We start from the raw sequence: 17,913 nt of genomic DNA, 5'->3' as shown, positions 1-17,913 counted from the left end.
TGGGGTCTAGTTATGTTGTCCAGGCTGACCCTTGAACTCCTGGCCTCAAGCAATTCTCCTGCTTATCCTCCCCGCCCCCACCACACACACAGTGTTGGGATTGTAGGTATGAGCCGCTGTGCCTGGTCTACAATGAATCTGCATACTAGGCCAGGCATCTCCCATGGTATCCTACACACGATACTGGTATTATATTTGTGTTTAAATATAACTGACCTTAAGGTAAATTATATGCTCTGTGTATTTCTAACCCCCTCTAGTAAGTATTTGTTATAAATGGAGCCTACAACTGCAGTGAAATTACAGGCAGTACTCCCAGCACTCTAGGAGGCTGAGGCAGGGTGGGGCTGGGGGTGGGGATTTCTTTTTTTTTTCTTTTTTTATTGTTGGGGATTCATTGAGGGTACAATAAGCCAGGTTACACTGATTGCAATTGTTAGGTAAAGTCCCTCTTGCAATCATGTCTTGCACCCATAAAGTGTGACACACACCAAGGCCCCACCCCTCTCCTTCCGTCCCTCTTTCTGCTGGAGGTGGGGATTTCTTAAGCTCAGGAGTTTGAAACCCGCTAAGCAAGAGCAAGATCCCGTCTCTACTAAAAAAAATAGAAAAATTAGCAAGGTGTCAAGGAGAATGACTGAGTATCCCCAGCCTCTCAGAAGGCTGAGGCAGGAGGATCACTTGAGCGCAGGACTCTGAGGTTGCTATGAGCTATGATGCCACAGCACTCTAGCCAGGGCGACAGAGTAAGACTCTGTCAAAAAAAAAAAAAAGAAGAATCCTTCCTTTTGAAGCATATCCTAGGGTCTAGGGCAGAAATATACCCTCCTGGTCTGAAGGATGTCAGAGGAATGAAAATCACCACTGTGAAATGTCTACTTCTAATGTACCACATTTTTTTTTTCTGAGACAGAGTCTCACTATGTTGCCATGGGTAGAGTGCTATGGCATCACAGCTCACAGTAACCTCCAACTCTTGGGCTTAAGTGATTCTCTTGCCCCAGCCTCCCAAGAAGCTGGGACTACAGGGGCCAACCACAATCCCCAGCTGTTTTTTGGTTATAGCTGTCATTGTTTTTTGGCAGGCCCGGGCTGGGTTTGAACCCGCCAGCTTCAGTGTATGGAGCTGGCTCCTTAGCTGCTGAGCTACAGGAGCTGAACCTTTATGTACCACATTTAATACATACCTTATTAGTTCCTCAGTACATTTAAAACTAGAAGCAGGGCATGGTGACCTGACTTGTAGTCCCAGCAACTCAGAAGGCTAAGATGGGAGGATTGCTGGAGCCCAGAAGTTCAAAGCCAGCCAGCTTAAGCAACACAGCAAAACTCTGACTCAAAAAACAAAATGGGCATGGCACCTGTAGTTTAGTGGTTAGGGCGCCAGCCACATACATCAGAGCTGGCGGGTTCAAATCCAGCCTGGGCCTGCCACACAACAATGACACCTATAACCAAAAAATAGCCGGATGTTCTGTTGGGCACCTGCAGTCCCACCTACTTGGGAGGCTGAGGCAAGAGAATCGCTTGAGCCCAAGAGTTGGAGGTTGCTGTGAGCTGTGATGCCACAGGACTCTACCCAGGGCAACAGCTTGAGACTCTGTATCAAAAACAAAAACAAAATGAAAGAAAACAAGGTTCTGTTTTATTATTATAATAAAATCTTTCTATCACATATGAAGATATATTTGTATACACACACATAGGTACATACTATACACCTGTGTAGTTCTTTGCTCATAATCAGTATTCAATAAATGTTTGTTAAGTTAAAATCAGTAGACTATTTTTATATGTACATTTTTGTTTTTTTTGAGACAGAGTCTCACTTAGTTGTGCTAGGATTGAATTCTGTGGCATCATAGCTCACAGCAACCTCAAACGCTTGGGGCCTCCTGCCTCAGCCTCCTGAGTAGCTGGGATTACAGGCCCCTTCCACAACACCTGCCTAGTTTTTCTATTTTTAGTAGAGACGGGGTCTCACTTTAGCTCAGGCTGGTCTTGAACTCCTGAGCTCAGGCAATCTACCCGTCTCAGCCTCCTAGAGTGTGTATATATATATATATATATTTTGAGACAGAGTCTCCCTTTGTAAGCATGACTAGAGTGCCATGGGGTCATCATAGCTCACACCAACCTCAAACTCCTGGGCTCAAGTGATCCTCTGGTCTCAGCCTCCCCAGAAGCTGCAACTACAGGCACCTGTCACAATACCCAGCTAATTCTTCTATTTTTAGTAGAGACAGGGTCTCAATCTTGCTCAGGCTGGTTTCAAACTCCTGAGTTTAAGATACTCCTACAGCCTGCCTCTCTCTCACGGCTGCCCTCTGTCACCCAGTCCTTGAAGGCAGGCACTGTCAGCGGGTCCTGGGGGCCCTTTCAGAGATGATGTTAATGTGGGGTAAAACTCTGGTGCGTAACAGAGCACTCACCTTTTCCTTCATGCCTTCTCTCCTGTTTCGGTGACGTGGGATGTCATTCGTCGGGTGTGCTTCCTTTTCCTTTTGCTCTCAATTTTAGAAACACACCTGCTTCAGAACATCCTTTCACAGCAGGTGGAAAACTTGTCAAAATCTCAAACACAGAGCCAACGTGATGCGATACTGCACAGGCCATCTCTGAAGGGCACACAGCAGCTGCTGACAGTTCCCACCTTCAAGGACTGGTTGACAGAGGGCAGCCGTGAGAGAGAGGCAGGCTGCAGAGTGTGAGAGTGTGTGTGTCTGTGCCCACACACTGGGCATGTGTCCAGGTATAATTTTGCACGGTTCAACTATTTTCTCTTTTTTTGTACTATGTTCAGATATAATGTCTCCTATTTAAAAGAGATGATCATTCAGAATGGTGGCCTATTACAAAGGGTTCTTGGTTATTTTATACCTTGTGCATGTCAGCTGATGCTCTGAGCCTAAATAGTTCCAGGCTCTGGTTGCACCCATACCTCTGTCCTCTTAGAAAAAACCAGTTGATGGACTAATTTCAGTAGCCAGATAGTGACAAACACTGCCAACTTACTTTTGTAAGTATGGCCAGAACATTCCAGACCATTCCACTTTCTAAGTGTCCTCGGTATGAGTAGTGCCAACTTAGCGTCTGCACAAAATTCGGTTCTATAACTGTCTCATTATGGAGTAAATCAATTTCTTATCATAATCATGGTGACATTGAATTCTGAGAACTACTTCAAGAAAGCAGCTCACATTTCCAGGCTTGTTATCTGTAAACATTTGCCATGGGGGGGAAATGTGTTACTAATATAAAATAATCCTTTTATTTTTATTGAAATTACTGTTTCTTTCTTTCTTTTTTTTTTTTAACAGGCCTGGGCCAGGTTCGAACCCACCATCCCTGGAGCATGCAGCTGGTGCCCTAACTACTGAGCTACGGATGCCCCGAAATTACTATTTTTTGACAGACGTTTCATTTAAATCACTAATCAGCTACTCTCCTTCCAGATACCCATTTTAACAAGCCTATTTTAACAAAGGAGAAAGTTGCCATATTTAGAAACATATTGGTCTATCATTTGCCAATCACAAACAGGTACATTTTATTCCTTTATACAATACAAATACTGTATGTCCAAATACAATCTGTGAAAGAGACATAAAAATAGGTTGGCAGGCCTGTTTAGGCAACTCACAAAGCTGACCTCAGAGACACGCACTGAAACAAAACCAAATCTCTGGACTTGGCAACTCCAGTGGGTGTCTTCTTGTCAGATAACAGAACGAGGCAATGACTGTGGGGACAAAGCACAGCTCTGTGTCTCTCCTTGAGAAGAACTGGCAGCCTCAATTCCTAAATTCTCTTGCATCTACTCAGCCTAATAAACTCCCTCCTTTAATCTCGGATGACGAATTGCACCTGAACCGCAGGTCACACACATGGGCACCGTTTCCTTAGGGTACTTGACTTAAATTCCTTTTCCTTTTGCCACCCTGGGCTTATTGACATCCGTGGTTCATGATTTTTAGTTTCTTTCAAATGCAAAGAAGGCTGTGGGGTGGGATCTTTTGAGATAAACTCAACTTCATTGCATATCAGAGGAAAAGTGCTGTTTGTCTCTAAGAATTGAGGGGCACAGACAATAAAATGAGTCCCTTCATTTGTTTATTACTCATCAGAGCAATTACCCCCTTCCAGCTCCGGCTGATGTCCCCGGTAAAGCAGAGAGGGCTTCTTCTGAACAGTCTTTTCTGAGGATGGGATGGGATTGTTTTCTCCTGCCTTCTCCGGGCCCTCCCCTAAGTCTGGAGTGTTTGCCCCAAAGCACACTAGCCTTGCCTGGGAAACTGAGAGTAGAAGGCAGACAACACGGAGCACCCCTCTGTGTGTTAGGGCTGCTCTATTACAGATGAGGCAGGCATGCTCCAGTTTAAAGCAAATCTCAGCAACTAAGCTTTAACCCTGTGGACACTTCCACCTTTCTGGGAAGCCACACATCAGGTATGACTATGACCGCTCTCTCCTAGTCCTCCAAGTCCCTTCCAACAGCATTTTGACACGCTGGAATCTCATCAAATTTTTTTTTTCTTCAGACAGAGTCTCAAGTTGTTGCTCTGGGTAGAGTGCCGTGGCATCATAGCTCACAGCAACCTCCAACTCTTGGGCTCAAGTGATTCTCTTGCCTCAGTTTTTCTATTTTTAGTAGAGACGGGGGTCTCGCTTTTGCTCAGGCTGGTCTCGAACTTGTGAGCTCAGGCAATCCACCCACCTCATCCTCCCAGAGTGCTAGGATTACAGGTGTGAGCCACCTCCCTCTGTATCTCACCTTTGAATCTCACCAAATTTAACCCAAACAAAGCAAAACAAAATCCACTTGGCCTGTACTTTCTTTACTTACAAAATCCAACTTCTTTTGTGCTTTTAACTTCATCTCCTCTCTGCTACAGCTACCCCAGACATCTATGGACAAGGTCACTAAAGCCTTCCCAAACCACTAAATCCTAGACATTTTTCCCGTTTCTTCTCACATCTGAATACTCTTCCTCTCCTTCCAGGAACATTTCTTTAGCTTCTCTTAATCACCTCGTTGCTGCTTCTCCTCTGTCCCCGCAGGCTCACTGTCCTTAAGCTTTAAATGTTCAAGAACCTCAAGCCTGGTTTCTAGGCCTTTTTCTCTTCTCACTCTAAACTTGGTCCTAGGCAATTTCATCCAAACCAGTAGCTTCATTTACACTGATGAATCTCAGATAAATAGTTATAGGCCATATTTCTCTGGCTTAAGACAAAGAACATTTAATTTCAAACTTTCCCAGAGATGAAAAGTCATCCCACTTACCCCACCCAACTCCAAGCAAAAATAAAATAAAACACACCTCCCTCAATCAAGCCTCCAATTCTGTTAATTCTATCTCTTTTTTTGAGACACAGTCTTACTCCCTTGACCTGGGTAGAGTGCTCCAGTGTCATTATAGCTCACAGCAACCTCAAACTCAAAGGCTCAGTTGCTTTTCTTGTCTCAGCCTCCTGAGCAGTTGGGACTATAGGCCCCCACCACAATACGCAGCTAGTTGTTTTTGTTGTTGTTGTTGTTTGTTTTTTAATAGAGACAGGGGTCTCACTCTGGCTCAGGCTGGTCTCGAACTCCTGAGCTCAAGTGATCCACCTGCCTCAGTTTCCCAGCGTGCTAGGATTCCAGGTTGAGCCACCATGCCTGGCCTGTTGATTCTACCTCTGAAAAAAACATCTGTCTAATCTTTTCTCTTCTCTTCATCTTCATTGCTACTATCCTGGACAGAATCTGGTCAGAAGCTCATGAGTTATGTCACCTGACTGTTCACATCAGCTACAAATCCAACTCCTTTCCCCTCTTCTCACTACTGTGTCTTAAAAAAACTCTCAATCTAAGTTTTTTGCTTAAGAGAACCTTATTTCTAGGAAAAAAAGTTAAACAACTAGCACAATAGCAGACTAAATATAGTTATTGGGTTTAAAATAATACTTATTAATACTATACATTTTTTTTTTTTTTGAGAAAGAGTCTCGCTCTGTCCCCCAGGCTAGAGTGCCATGGCATCATCATAGCTCACAGCAACCTCAAACTCTTGGGCTCCAGTGATTCTCCGCCTCAGACTCCCAACTAGTCCCACTACAGGCAACTACCAGCTAGTTTTTCTATTTTTGGTTGAGATGGGGTCTCACTCTTGCTCAGGCTGAGCTCCCGAGCTCAGGCAATCCACCTGCCTCGGCCTCCCACAGTGCTGGGATTACAGGCATGAGCCACCAGGCCCAGCTTAATACTACACATTTTAAAACCTGGTGTTCCATAAGTCATTAGTTTCAATCGACACAATATGCGATTCTCTCCATAAATCCAGCCATACCCATCTCTCTGCATCTCCGTCTCTGAGACAATAATGAGACATACCTCAGAGTTGTGGCAGGTTCAGTTTGAGACCACTGCAACAAAGTCAATGCCACAATAAAGCAAGTCACACAGATTTGATTGTTCCCCAGTGCATAAAAAAGTTATGTTTCTACTATATTGTAGTTTATTACACCTACAGTAGTAATTTATTGCAATAGCATACACCTAAAAAATTGTACATACCTTATTAAAAATATGATATTGCTGGGCAGCACCTGTGGCTCAGTGAGTAGGGCACTGGCCCCATATACCGAGGGTGGTGGGTTCAAACCCAGCCCCGGCCGAACTGCAACAAAAAAATAGCTGGGCGTTGTGGCAGGCGCCTGTACTCCCAGCTGCTCGGGAGGCTGAGGCAAGAGAATCACATAAGCCCAAGAACTGGAGGTTGCTGTGAGCCGTGTGACACCACGGCACTCTACCGAGGGCAGTAAAGTGAGACTCTGTCTCTACAAAAAAAAAAATATATATATGATATTGCTTAAAAGATGCTCATCACCATCTGAGCCTTCAGCAGGTCACAGCCTTTTTGCTGGTAGAGGGTCTCGCCTGGATGTTGGTGGCAGCTGACTGATCAGGGTGGTGGCTGGGGAAGGTTGGGGAGGCTGAGGCAATTCCTTAAAATGAGACAACAATGACATTAGTCATACCAACTCTTTCACACGCGATTTCTTGGTAGCATTTGATGTTATTTGGTAGCATCTTACTCACAGTAGAACTTCTTCCAAAATTGGAATCTGTCCTCTCAAATCTTGCATCTGTTTCATTGACTAAGTTTATGTACTAGTCTAAGTCCCTTGTCATTTCAGCAGTGTTGACAGTATCTGCTCTAGGAATAGGCCCCACTTTCTCTGCTCATCCATTAGAAGAAACTCCTCATCCTTCAAGTTTGATAATGAGATTGCAGCAAAACAATCACATCTTTTGATTCTCCTTCTAAGTTCTCTTGCTATTTCCACTACATCTACTTACTTCCTCTACTTAAAGTCTTGAACCTCTTAAAGTTATCCACAAAGGTTGGGATCTCCTTCTTTAAACTTGTGTTAATGTTGGGCGGCGCCTGTGGCTCAGTGAGTAGGGCGCCGGCCCCATATGCCGAGGGTGGCGGGTTCAAGCCCAGCCCCGGCCAAACTGCAACAAAAAAATAGCCGGGCGTTGTGGCGGGCGCCTGTAGTCCCAGCTGCTCGGGAGGCTGAGGCAAGAGAATCGCGTAAGCCCAAGAGTTAGAGGTTGCTGTGAGCCGTGTGACGCCACGGCACTCTACCCGAGGGTGGTACAGTAAGACTCTGTCTCTACAAAAAAAAAAAAAAAAAAAAAAAAAAACTTGTGTTAATGTTGATATTTTCCACGAATCATAAACGTTCTTAATGGCATCTAGAATGGTGAATCCTTTCCAGAAGGTTTTCAATTTACTTTGTCGTGATCCATCACAGGATCACTATCTATGACAACTCTCACCTTACAAAACGTATTTCTTAAATAATAAGACTTAAAAGACAAAATTACTTCTGGACCCGGGGCTGCAGAATATCGTGTTAGAAGGGATGAAAATGACGTTCATCTCCTTTTCTTCATCAGAGCTCTTGAGTGACCTGGTACATTGTCAATGAACAGCACTGTTTTTTTCTGAGCAGGTCTCCAGAGTGGGCTTAAAATATTCAGTAAACCATCCTATAAACCAGGGGTCCTCAAACTTTTTAAACAGGGGGCCAGTTCACTGTCCCTCAGACCATTGGAGGGCCGGACTATAGTTAAAAAAAAAAAAACTATGAACAAATTCCTATGCACACTGCACATATCTTATTTTGAAGTAAAAAAACAAAATGGGAAAAAATACAACCACACTGCCTCTTGTGGCCCGCGGGCCATAGTTTGAAGAGCCCTGCAACAGATGTGCTATTTATTAAGGCCTTCTTCTATTTATAGAGCACAGGCAGAGTAGATCAGGCATAATTCTTAAGAGTCCTAGGATTTTTGGAATCGTAAATGAGCATTGGCTTCAACTTAAAAAGTCACCGGCTGCATTAGCCCCTAGTAAGAAAGTCAGCCTGTCCTTTAAAACTTTGAAGCCAGGCTCTGACTTCTCCTCTCTTACTATGAATGTCCTAGATGAGATCTTCTTCCAACAGAAGGCTGTTTTGTCTACACTGCAAATTTATTGTTTCACCAGAACTGTCAAAAGAGACAATTACAATGAATTTAAAGATCCTAATCAGCTTTTATTTGTGATTCTAGAACCATCCAATACCACATTCTGTAAAGTAGAATGAATGTTTTGATGAGCTGAGCAAAGCTGTGTGGCTTTACAGACAGAAAAGGCCTGAGAAAGCGAAGCAGAGAACAAAAGTAATTGGTCATCCTGAGGTTACTTTCCTTGTAAAGGTTAAAGCAGAAGGGACACTTTATCATGCCAGTTAAAACTAGCTCAATTGAGAATTGCTTGAGCCCAAGAGCTTCAGGTTGCTGTTAGTTGTGACACCATGGCACGCCACCAGAGGCGAGTGAGACTCTGTCTCAAAAAAAAAAAAAAAAAAAAAACTAGCCTGTTTGGGGATTTGGCTGTCTTTCCCCTTTCTGATTTCTTGTAATGGCAGATAAACAACTTAGTTCCAGCTCTGTGGTGTGAAGCCTCAGTATGAGTAACTCGCTTTGGTTTAGTCTCGTGGGCCTAGGACAGAAATGCTATCCAAACCAATGATCTCCTATAATGTTTTTTATTTTTATTTATTTTATTTTTTTGTTTTGTTTTTGAGACAGAGTCTCACTATGTTGCCCTGGGTAGAGTGCCATGGTGTCACAGCTCACAGCAACCTCAAACTCTTAGGCTTAAGCAATTCTCTTGCCTCAGCCTCCCAACTAGCTGGGACTACAGGCGCCTGCCACAATGCCCAGCTATTTTTCTGTTGTAGTTGTCATTGTTGCTTAGCTGGCCCAGGCTGGATTCAAACTCCCCAGCCTCGGTGTATGTGCCTGGTGCCGTAACCACTGTGCTATGGGTGCCGAGCCAATTTTTTCTTTTTTTGAGACAGAGTCTCATTTTTTTGCCCTCGGTAGAGTGCCGTGGCATTATAGCTCACAGCAACCTCAAATCGTGGGCTAAAGCAATCCTCTTGCCTCAGTCTCTGGAGTAGCTGGGACTACAAGCACCCACCACAATGCCTAGCTAATGTTTACAGATGAGGTCTCACTCTGGCTCATGCTGGTCTGAAACTCCTGAGCTCAAGCAATCCTCCCACCTTGGCCTCCCAGAGTGCTGGGATTTACAGGCATGAGCCACCACAACCCTCCTATAATTTCATCTAACATGCCCGAATATAAACTACAAGGTGTTCTCCTATATGTTTAGGTTTCTATCCATTCAGATTTATACATTATAGATGATGGCTGCTGCCATTAAGAAAATGAGAGCAACGGTAAATTTGGGTAAATCAGAGCTGGCAGAGCAGCTTACGCCCATGATCCCAGCAGTGGGGGAATTGAGTCAAAGAGTTCAAGTCTGCATATGATCCTGCTGTTGCACTCAAACTTGGGCAAAAGAGCTAGAGACTCCACCTATGAAAAAAAAGAAGGACAAAATCTCCACCATATCTACAAACGATTGTTTATAGTGATAACTTGTTATGCTGGGCAACCCACTCTTTTTTTTTTTTTTCTTGAGGCAGAGTCTCACTGTGTCACCCAGACTAGGGTTCCATGGCATCAGCCTAGCTCATAACAACCTCAAACTTCTGGGTTCAAGTGATCCTCCTACCTCAGCCTCTCCAATAGTTGGGACGACAGGTGCCTGCTACAACACCTGGCTAATTTTTTCCCCTATTTTCAGTAGAGATGGGGCTTCACTCTTGTTTAGGTTAATCTCCAACTCCTGAGCTCATGGGGTCCTCCCTTCCACCTGGGCCTCCCAGAATGCTGGGATCACAGGCATAAGCCACTGCACCAGGCCCATTTTCCCTCTTGAAAAGGAAAATTCCAAGATTCCTAAACCTTGTAAATGAAGAAGCCCCCTTCTTTTTAAAACTCCAGGATCGACTTTTTCCCGGGAGGTAGAGCAAGATGGTGGCCGAGTAACAGCTTCCTTGCAACTGGGCATGGTGAGTCTGGGGAGATAAGACTCCAGGCATCTCTGGCTGGTGGGATCTGCCTATTATCATCCCTTTGAGGATACAGGGAGTCAGCAAGGGACTTCTGGACCCCCAAGAGGAGGAGAAAAACAGTGGAAAACTGGCAAGTGGTTGCGTGTGTTCGATCGACCTAATCCCGCCAGCAGCCGTAAGTACAAGCAGCAGTGAGACTGCAAACCGGAAAGGCCTTACCTGTGAACTGTTTCAGTGTTTGAATTGGCACTCAGTTGAACTGCCTTGGGGAGAGCTTGAGCAGGAATGCTGAGAACTTTGGGCATTGTCTAGGGCCCCAGACTGAGCTGCTGAGTCAGATGAAGCTAATAGTATTCGGCTATGGGCACCAAGGAGCCATTGTGAGAGAAATGCCCTGGCAAATTCCGCCTTCAGGGTCGCAGAGCAAGGATCGGGCAGGAGCTAGTAACCTAGTGACTGAGCAGCCTAAAGGCGGGGACTGAGCTAACTTACAGCCTTAACCATCAGGGGCAGAGTGGGACTGGTTTTGGCACACTGGAGCCTCAGGCTGTAGCCCTGGGTAGAGTGCCGTGGCATCACAGCTCATAGCAACCTCAAACTCCTGGGATTGGCACCGCCTGGACCTCCACAAGTGCTGCTCCTTGACCCCCGACCCCCAGACACATCATAATCAATTTCACTAAAGTTAATATGAAGGAGAAAATTCTAAAAGCAGCCAGATGAAAGAAAACCATCACCTACAAGGGCAAGAATATTAGAATAACTGCAGATCTCTCTGCTGAAACCTTTCAAACTAGAAAAGGATGGTCATAGACTTTTAATCTCCTAAAACAAAATAACTTTCAACCCAGGATCCTGTACCCAGCTAAACTGAGTTTCATTTATGACAGAGAAATTAAACACTTCAATGACATTCACATGTTGAAGAAATTTGCCATAACTAAACCAGCTCTCCAGGATATTCTCAGACCTATCCTCCATAAAGACCAGCATAATCCTCCACCACAAAAGTAAACCCACCCAGAAAATTCTGATCAAATTCCAACTTCCACAGTCACAAAAGGATTATAAATGTCCACTGGACTCTCAAATGGCTTATCAATATTCTCAATTAATGTGAATGGTTTAAATTGTCCTCTAAAGAGACACAGGGCTGACTGGATACAAAAACTCAAGCCAGATATCTGCTGCATACAAGAATCTCATCTTATATTAAAAGACAAATACAGACTCAAGGTGAAGAGATGGTCATCTATACTCCAGGCAAATGGAAAGCAGAAAGAAGGAGGCTTTGCAATCCTATTCACAGACGCAATAGGCTTTAAACCAACGGAAATAAAGAAGGATAAGGATGGACACTTCATATCTGTTAAAGGTAATACTCAATATGATGAGATTTCAATTATTAATATTTATGCATACAACCAGAACGCACCTCATTTTATAAGAGAAACTCTAACAGACATGAGCAACTTGATTTCCTCCAGTTCCATAGTAGTTGGAGATTTTACACCCCTTTAGCTTTGCTGGATAGATCCTCCAAAAAGAAGCTAAGCAAAGAAATCTTAGATTTAAACTTAACCATTCAACATCTGGACTTAACAGACATCTACAGAACATTTCACCCCAACAAAACTGAATACACATTCTTCTCATCAGCCCATGGAACATACTCCAAAATTGACCACATCCTAGGCCACAAATCTAACCTCAGCAAATTTAAAAAAATAGAAATTATTCCTTGCATCCTCTCAGACCATCATGGAATAAAAGTTGAACTCAATAACAACAGGAATCTGCATACACATACAAAAACATGGAAGCTAAACAACCTTATGCTGAAGGATAGATGGGTTATAGACAAGATTAAGAAGGAAATCACCAAATTTTTGGAACAAAACAACAATGAAGACACAAATTATCAGAACCTCTGGGATACTGCAAAGGCAGTCCTAAGAGGGAAATTTATAGCACTGCAAGCCTTCCTCAAGAAAACGGAAAGAGAGGAAGTTAATAACTTAATGGGACATCTCAAGCAACTGGAGAAGGAAGAACACTCCAACCCCAAATCCAGCAGAAGGGAAGAAATAACCAAAATCAGAGCAGAATTAAATGAAATTGAAAACAAAAGAATTATACAACAGATCAATAAATCCAAAAGTCGGTTTTTTGAAAAGATCAATAAAATAGATAAACCTTTGGCCAACCTAACCAGGAAAAAAAGAGTAAAATCTCTAATTTCATCAATCAGAAATGGTAATGATGAAATAACAACAGACCCCTTAGAAATTCAAAAAAATCCTTAACGAATATTACAAGAAACTCTACTCTCAGAAATATGAAAATCTGAAAGAAATAGACGAATACCTGGAAGCACACCACCTACCAAGACTTAGCCAGAACGAAGTGGAAATGTTGAACGGGCCTATATCAAGTTCTGAAATAGCATCAACTATACAAAATATCCCTAAAAAGAAAAGCCCAGGACCAGATGGCTTTACGTCAGAATTCTACCAAACCTTTATTTTTTTTTTTATTATTTTTTTTTTATTGTTGGGGATTCACTGAGGGTACAATAAGCCAGGTTACACTGATTGCAATTGTTAGGTAAAGTCCCTCTTGCAATCATGTCTTGCCCCCATAAAGTGTGACACACACCAAGGCCCCACCCCCCTCCCTCTGTCCCTCTTTCTGCTTCCTCCCCCATAACCTTAATTGTCATTAATTGTCCTCATATCAAAATTGAGTACATAGGATTCATGCTTCTCCATTCTTGTGATGCTTTACTAAGAATAATGTCTTCCACTTCCATCCAGGTTAATACGAATGATGTAAAGTCTCCATTTTTTTTAATGGCTGAATAGTATTCCATGGTATACATATACCACAGCTTGTTAATTCTACCAAACCTTTAAAGAAGAACTAGTACCTATATTACTAAATCTCTCCCAAAATAAAGAAAAAGAAGGAATATTACCCAACACATTCTACAAAGCAAACATCACCTTGATCCCCAAACCAGGGAAAGACCCAACAAGAAAAGAAAATTATAGACCAGTATCACTAATGAATATTGATGCTAAAATACTCAATAAGATCCTAACAAACAGAATCCAACAACACATCAAAAAAATTATACACCATGACCAACTTGGATTTATCCTAGGGTCTCAAGGCTGGTTCAATATATGTAAATCTACAAATGTAATTCAGTACATAAACAAACTAAAAAATAAGGACCATATGATTCTTTCAATTGATGCAGAAAAAGCTTTTGATAATATACAGCATCCCTTCATGATCAGAACACTTAAGAAAATTGGTATAGCAGGGACATTTCTTAAACTAATAGAGGCCATCTACAGCAAACCCACAGCCAATATCGTATTGAATGGAGTTAAAATGAAACCATTTCCACTTAGATCAGGAACCAGGCAAGGTTGCCCATTGTCTCCATTGGTCTTTAACATTGTAATGGAAGTTTTAGCCATTGCAATTAGGGAAGAAAATGCAATCAAGGGTATCCACATAGGGTGAGAAGAGATCAAATTTTCACTCTTCGCAGATGATATGATCGCATATCTGGAAAACACTAGGGATTCTACTACAAAACTTTTAGAAGTGATCAAGGAATACAGCAATGTTTCAGGCTACAATATCAACACCCATAAATCTGTAGCCTTTATATATACCAACAATAACCAAGCTGAAAAAACAGTCAAGGAGTCTATTCCTTTCACAGTAGTGCCAAAGAAGATGAAATATTTGGGAGTATACCTAACAAAGGACGTGAAATATCTCTATAAAGAGAACTATGAAACTTCAAGAAAAGAAATAGCTGAAGATATTAACAAATGGAAAAACATACCATGCTCGTGGCTGGGAAGAATCAACATTGTTAAAATGTCTATACTACCCAAAGCAATATATAATTTTAATGCAATTCCTATTAAAGCTCAATTGTCATACTTCAAATATCTTGAGAAAATAATACTTCCTTTTATATGGAATCAGAAAAAAACCTCGAATAGCCAAAACATTACTCAGCAATAAAAACAAAGCAGGAGGAATCACACTACCATTCCTGAGACTGTACTATAAATCGATAGTGATCAAAACAGCATGGTACTGGCACAAAAACAGAGAAGTAGATGTCTGGAACACAATAGAGAACCAAGAGATGAATCCAGCTATTTACAATTATTTGATCTTTGACAAGCCAATTAAAAACATTCAGTGGGGAAAAGACTCCCTATTTAATAAACGGTGCTGGGTAAACTAGCTGGCAACCTGTAGAAGATTGAAACTGGACCCACACCTTTCACCATTAACTAAGATAGACTCTCACTGGATAAAAGATTTAAACTTAAGACATGAAACTATAAAAATACTGGAAGAAAGTGCAGGGAAAACTCTTGAAGAAATCAGCCTGGGTGAATATTTTATGAGGAGGACTCCCCAGGCAATTGAAGCAGTATCAAAAACACACTATTGGGACCTGATCAAACTAAAAAGCTTCTGCACAGCCAAGAACATAGTAAGTAAAGCAAGCAGACAGCCCTCAGAATGGGAGAAAATATTTGCAGGTTATACCTCCGATAAAAGTCTAATAACCAGAATCCACAGAGAATTCAAACGTATTAGCAAGAAAAGAACAAGTGATCCCATCTAAGGGTGGGCAAGTGACTTGAAGAGAAACTTCTCTGAAGAAGACAGATGCACGATCTACAAACACATGAAAAAAAGCTCATCATCCTTAATCATCAGAGAAATGCAAATCAAAACTACTTTGAGATATCGCCTAATCCCAGTAAGAGTAACCCACATAACAAAATCCCCAAACCAGAGATGTTGGCGTGGATGTGGAGAAAAGGGCACACTTCTACACTGCTGGTGGGAATGCACACTAATATGTTCCTTCTGGAAGGATGTTTGGAGAATACTTAGAGACCTAAAAATAGACCTGCCATTTGATCCTATAATTCCTTTGCTAGGTTTATACCCAGAAGATCAAAAATCACAATATAATAAAGACATCTGTATCAGAATGTTTACTGCAGCCCAATTCATAATTGCTAAGTCAAGGAAGAAGCCCAAGTGCCCATCGACCCACGAATGGACTAGCAAATTGTGGTACATGTATACCATGGAATATTACGCAGCCTTAAAGAAAGATGGAGACTTTACCTCTTTCATGTTTACATGGATGGAGCTGGAACATATTCTTCCTAGCAAAGTATCTCAGGAATGGAAGAAAAAGTATCCAATGTACTCAGCCCTACTATGAAGCTAATTTATAGATTTCACATGAAGACTATAACCCAACTATAGCACAAGACTATGGGAAAAGGGCCAAGGAAGGGGAAGAGGGGGGGAGGTTAGGGTGGAGGGAGGGTAATGGGTGGGGCCACACCTATGATGCATCTTAGAATGGGTACAGGCGTAACTTACTAAATGCAGAATACAAATGTCTACATACAATAACTAAGAAAATGCCATGAAGGCTACATTGAACAGTTTGATGAGAATATTTCAGAATGTATATGAAACCAGCACATTGTACCCCTTGATTGCACTAACGTACACAGCTATGATTAACCTGGCCCCAGCCAAACTGCAACAAAAAAATAGCCGGGCGTTGTTGTGGGTGCCTGTAATCCCAGCTACTTGGAAGGCTGAGGCAAGAGAATTGCCTAAAGTCAGGAGTTGGAGGTTGCTGTGAGCTGTGATGCCACAGCACTCTACCAAAGGTGACAAACTGAGACTCTGTCTCTACAAAAATAAATAAATAAATAAAATAAAACTCCAGGATTATAAAGCCAAGCCAAATCAGAGTTTTTCCTGTTCTCTATTTTTTGAGGGGCAAAGGAATCGATTTTCTGTTAAATACTTCACTTGTTTTTCTTTTTCTTTTCTTTTTTTTTGACAGGCTCTCAGTCACTCAAGGCTGGGGTGCAATGGCAAGATCATAGTTCATTATAGCCTTAGACTCCTAGGTTCAAGTGATCCTCCTGTCCCAGGTATCTGAGCAGGTGGGACTACAGGAATGCACTAACAGGGTCAGTTATTTAATTTTTTTGTAGAGATGGGGTTTTGCTATGTTGCACAGGTTGGTCAAGAATCCTCTTGCCCGAATCTCCCAAAGTGCTGCGATTAGAGGCATAAGCCACTATAACTCAGCCTGAGTTCTCCTTATCTAAAAGTGGTCTAGGGCTCAGCCCCCATAGCTCATTGGTTGGGGTGCCAGGCACATGCAACGATGCTGGAGGGTTCAAACCCAGCCAGGGCCTGCTAAAACAACAATGACAACAACAACAACAAAAAATAGCCAACCTGTAATCTCAGCTACTTGGGAGGCTGAGGCAAGAGAATCATGTAAATCAGTGGTTCTCAACCTTCCTAATGCTGTGACCTTTTAATACCATTCCTCATGTTGTGGAACTGAAGTAGCAACAAAAATAATTTTATGGTTGGGGGTCACCACAACATGAGTCACTGTATTAAAGAGTCACAGCATTAGGAAGGTTGAGAACCACTGACTTAAGCCCAAGAGTTTAAGGTTGCTGTGAGCTGTGAAGCCAGGGCACTCTACCAAGGGTCACACAGTGAGACTGTCTCAAAAAAAAAAGTGATCCAGGGTAAACAAGTCAAACTTAAAATGTAACAATCTTAACTTCTTCAAAAATAACTTAACAGAATAAAGTTATCAGTCTAAAATGAATGCTGAAAAAGACAATTGCCACTGCCATACACTCCCTTTCAATAAACCAGGCCTGAACACCTAAAAAATAATAATAATAACTGCCCTGATCACCCTTGGCTTTGAAATATTACAGCAAAGAAAATAAGGTTTGGGGCGGCGGTGGTAGGGAATAGATGAAATAATATCGAAAAAAATGTTGATAATATTTTAAGTTTGGGATTTCATCACACTTTTCTACGTTTGGGATCTTGCACTATAGAAAGGATTTTGGGAAAAATACGTTTTCTGTTTTTTACTCTAAGACTCCCTTTTGCCTGTTTATCTTTGACAGGTCCCGGCCACAGGGGCCATACTGCGCAGCCGGTCGTTATTTGCCTATTTTTTGCAAATGGCCGCACGTTCACTCCAGAACAGTCTCACCGGGGAGCCTCACTGTCACACACACGTCAACGCAAGACTTCCGCACTGTCACACACACGTTTTGCTCCGCAAGCCTTCCGCACACACCTCCACCGAGGGGACAGCAACCCTCTGACGTCATCCCACGTCATTTTACAACCCGGATCACACTTCCTTCCAGAAACGACTCTTCGGCCCCGCGCGTCCCGCAGTCCGGGGTCTCAGCGCGCGGCGGCGGCCACCCGCGCCGCCGGGCCTCAGGCTCCTCCCCCGAAAGGCCCCGCCCCGAGGGCGGGGATAGGGCGGAGCCTCGCCGCAGCGACCCCGTGCCCGGGGCCGCGGCGCAT

The 17,913-nt window shown here is 42.8% G+C and overlaps 1 long non-coding RNA gene across 1 annotated transcript; it reads right to left on the bottom strand.

Moving 5' to 3' along the window:
* Positions 1-2,428: 2,428 nt before the first annotated feature.
* On the bottom strand, positions 2,429-17,875 carry LOC128565007 (uncharacterized). The gene is made up of 3 exons (XR_008374227.1): positions 17,675-17,875; positions 3,016-3,217; positions 2,429-2,662 (listed from the first exon to the last, which is right to left on the bottom strand). It is a non-coding gene; the product is annotated as an uncharacterized LOC128565007 (long non-coding RNA).
* Between the last annotated feature and the right edge of the window lie 38 nt (positions 17,876-17,913).

Source organism: Nycticebus coucang, chromosome 1 (genome assembly GCF_027406575.1).
Source record: "Nycticebus coucang isolate mNycCou1 chromosome 1, mNycCou1.pri, whole genome shotgun sequence".
Classification (NCBI taxonomy): domain Eukaryota; kingdom Metazoa; phylum Chordata; class Mammalia; order Primates; family Lorisidae; genus Nycticebus; species Nycticebus coucang.
Note: the sequence above shows the minus strand (reverse complement) of the source record. Positions and strands in the feature narration are given on the sequence as shown.